General features: G+C 34.5%; 1 pseudogene; it reads left to right on the top strand.

Annotated features, from left to right (window-relative positions):
* Positions 1-2,079: 2,079 nt before the first annotated feature.
* On the top strand, positions 2,080-3,786 carry LOC122436366 (annotated as a pseudogene).
* The last annotated feature ends 636 nt before the right edge of the window (positions 3,787-4,422 follow it).

Below are 4,422 nucleotides of genomic sequence, written 5' to 3'. Positions count from 1 at the left end.
TGTGGAGAAGTGATTTTGATGTATATACCATGTAATTTCAAAGATCTGCTAGCAAGAAGAGTCTGATTATGATCTCTGCACAGTGCCCTGTGCATCTGTTTTACCCATGAAGTGGGTAGCTGTTATCTCAAATTCAGCTAGTTGACCACTGTGCATGTGGCTCAGACATGTCCCTATGTTACTAGACTTGGATGTTTAAAACTGTATCAATTGTGAGGATAGCAATAGCTTTCTTAAAACAGTATCTTTAAGTAAATGATAGTTGCAATTTTATGGGCTCAAGGTGTCCTCAGAAGTATGAACCCCATCTCTTAATACAGAAAGAATAGTGGAAGATGAGCTAGATTAAGGGAGAGACTTTCAGAAACAGGATCAGAAATATTCAGCTAGAAAATCATTAAGTAATACTGGGCTTCCCAAACAGTTCATTAAGTTAACTTTGCTTGGGGGCAAGCACAGTGTTTGGCCACCTAAATAAAGTTGCCTAAAATTACATTTTGACATATATACATATATATATGTGTGTGTGTGTGTGTGTGTGTTAAAAAAGTACAATGGTTTTAATTACTTTTAGGTATAACAGCATGGAAAAAAAAAAATTAAAACCTAAAAGTAAAATGATTCAAAAATGTACTAGGTTATTGAATATATATATATATATATGTGGAAATACTTCAAAATATGTTTTCTTTGATGCATCTCAAATATGAGGAATCTTTTATATCACTCCCCGCATTTCTTTTAATCAATATTGACCAATTTTCAAATGTCTGTCCAGGTTTAATGACAATATATATGCTTATATATACATATGTATATAGATATACAAGTATCTATATAAAATAGATATGTTTGCATAACAGAAAATATTGATAATTTGTTATCTAATATTTTTAATTATTAGATAATTTGTTATCTAATAATTTCTGTTAGATATCAGAATTATTTCCAACTCCGTGCTCCATCTCAACAGGAAATAGCCAAATTTTTTGTTAACTCAAACACTCCAAGACATAGGCAACCTGAAAAAAAAAAATTGAACCTGCAACTGAGATTTTCAGTCATATTTATAATTGAGCTCTAAGTCCAACACTGAATTTCCTTTCTTTTTCTAAGCAGTCCCTTCTTAAGATTGAAAAGTATGAAAACAGAGAGAGAGGTAGGAGATTGTAGACCTCCTCGTGTTCCAAGATTCATTTTAATCAAGAAACTAGAAAAGCCAGAAACAAAGGAAAATAATCAAGCAATATAGAATTACAAAGATTTAGCAAAATCAGTGATCTTTTGTTCCTCCTCAATGGCCATAGATAATATTCTCAGCAATATCCTGTGAAGTTTTAGAGATGATAAAGCCCCCACCAGACTGAAATTTAAGTGCATATACCATAGAGTACTTGGAACCAGACAGTTGATTATGTTGACTCCCGATATCCTCAGTAGCAGACCATTAGTAGAATGTCCCAAAACCGACTACACACCCCATGGCCCAACCTCAATCTGTCATTAAAATACTTCTTTTGAAACTATTTGGGGAGTGTGGGTCTTTGAAGCACCATCTGCTAGGATACCCTGCTTGGTCCACCAATAAACACGTGCTTTCACTGAAACCCACAGTTGATTGACTTTATTACACAGAAGCCAGTAGACCCAAGTTTGGTTGGGTAACAGTACTGAATATTAAGAATGTGTATAGAAGGGTGATAAATCACTTTTATTTCAGAAACCAAGTAGATTTCTTGATGTGATTTTTCTGTGTAAAAATTCTTGAGGAATGAAATTTTGCAGGTTTCATGGTTTGGTTACTATTTATGTAAGCAGCCTGTATTTTAACATGATGCTGAAGTAAACACTGGTTGAATGCTACCCAACAATTGCTAGGAGACCAGTGACTTTGTGATGTCACAGCTACCCTTCAATTGCTAGGAAACCAGTGATTTTGTGATGTCACAGCTTTTGACTTTCAGAACCACTGTGATGATCTAGAGAGTTTACCTCTGTAGGCCAGCCAAGCAGAATTTGAAGTTGCAGTGTGAAAAGCCAGACAAATGAGAAAAGTATCTGAAGAAAGATTGATCTAAGATGGCACATATTTCTTCAGAAACTCAAGATGTTCCTCCAAAAGATGAATCAACTGGTTCAGAAACCTCCATTAGATCTTCTTTGTATGATTATACACTTACTGGGGACAAGGTTTTGAGATCTATGATTGAAGAATATGTTTTTCAGGTTTTGTATGAGGAAGTTGTGATAAAAAGGCCACGTTACACATTTTCTGTCTCTGAAACAGATGAGTTGAATGCTTCTCTTCCACTCACATTTCCTCGAAAATTGTGGGCAATAGTTGAAAGTGATCAGTTTGAATCTATTTGGTGGGATGAGAGTGGCACTTGTATAGTGATCAATGAAGAACTCTTCAAGAAAGAAGTCTTGGAAAGAAAGGCACCTTTCAGAGTACTTGAAACCAATAGTATGAAAAGCTTAGTTCAGCAGCTTAACCTATATGGATTTAGTAAGAAACAACAAACTTTTCAAAGATCTGCTTCACTACCTGACTTTCTGGAAGAAGAAAACAACATCTCTCTTTTAAGCAAGGTATTCCAAAATATTCACTCGTTGGCAATATGTAAGATTAAACCATGTGAATTAGAAAGCATGTTCATAAAACTGAATTAAAAATTGAGATAGCAAATTGTTGAAAAAGTTTAACTTTTTGAAGTTGAGAACATCTGGAGGCTAAAATATTTGATATTTAACAAGTTTTCCTAGTAACTTGAAATCATATACAAGTCCTGAAGCTACTTATTTATGCATACGTATATACATATGCATATATGTATATGTACTGTATTTACTCTATATGTACCAAGCATTTTTAGTTGAGGGGCATAATCGTTTCTAACATGTTAGCTGTTAAAACTACTAATGGCTGTGTTTCATTTGATGCTATTTAATTGGTATCATTAAAGGTATACATTGTTATGGTTTAAATGTGTTTGTCAGTTTTACCTTAGCTTATAAAGAAATTAAATAATTTTATCCTTTGATTTTAGCTACATATCTACTATAATCCAAATTTCAAAAGAGGCTATCCTCAACTATTAGTAAGAATGAAAAGAAGAGTTGGGATTAACAAGATGTCTCCAATATCTTCATTAGTTCGAAATTACAAGACGAAGCATGTTAAAGCCAGGGTCAACACAGATGATCATAACTCTGATTTTCTTCCTGAAACTAGTGGAGAGAGTGCATTTTCAGCCTCCACAAGTTTAAGTGTGCCTTTCATACAAAAGCCTTATACCAGCCAGATAGTCGCTAATACAAGTGCCCTACCTCCGTGTGACTTACCTTCCCCATTGTCAATATCAGTTAGACAAAACAGAACAGATTGTGGTAGACCAACCTGTTGTTTTAAATCAGTTGAGCATTTTTAATTGGCACTCACATAGCAGCTACACTCAAGTAAATGGCCACGTTGAGGACATTGCTACTACAAATATGCCTACTTCTCAGAACCCCATCGTTTGTCCATCACAGAGCAGTTATTCTGGACTGATGGTGGAGCCTTCTAAATTTCCAGTTACCTATAGTGATATGTCAGCCCATGACAGTCCTTATCCTAACCAGCAACAGAGAGGCAACTCATGGTCCTCAATGCCAAAGACCACTTATACATCTGCCTCCTCTCTTTCAAGTCAACTTATCAAGAGTCATCATTATATGAAAACCATGCTAATTAAAACTGACCTATCAAATAAGTGTCAGATTATGGAGCCTAATGAAGATTAAAATTTATGTTGGGAGATGTCAACAAATACCTATAATTCTTGTAACTGAGCAATAAAGTTACATGTTCATCGTCATAGTTTCATTTGCTATTTTCAAACAACAAAGTGGAAATGAGGCTTTAGATCAATGTCTGGCTATTTCACTGTACTGTATTATAAACTCTTCTGTTCTGGAAAACATTTGTTATCTGTCCTGGGTAAATGATACCTGATCTAATGTTTGTAAGCAAGAAAATGAGAACAAAGGGAAAAGAGGTAATGGATATAAGTGATTTCTGAAATCATCCCTGCTGAAATGAATGGGTGTCTTAAATAGGATGGCATGGGTGCAGGAAGAGATACAAACAAAGTAAAAACAAATGCAAATACATTGTATGTACCTTAGTGCATTCACATTTACATTATAATCTATAAGTTACTGATAGAGTCTTAAGAGGTTAGACAGCAGATTGTCTTCAATATAGAAATTCCTTTTGTTCTTGAAAATATAGATATTGTAGCATGTCCAAAACCATGATCACCATTAACCATTACTATGATACTAAAGATAGCATGATGTAATCAGTGACTAGCCCATAGACAGCACAAGATATGTATTTTACAAGTGGTATTTTACAGGGTCATTTTTTCTCTGCTG

The sequence above is a fragment of the Cervus canadensis genome, chromosome Y (genome assembly GCF_019320065.1).
Source record: "Cervus canadensis isolate Bull #8, Minnesota chromosome Y, ASM1932006v1, whole genome shotgun sequence".
NCBI lineage: Eukaryota > Metazoa > Chordata > Mammalia > Artiodactyla > Cervidae > Cervus > Cervus canadensis.
Note: the sequence above shows the minus strand (reverse complement) of the source record. Positions and strands in the feature narration are given on the sequence as shown.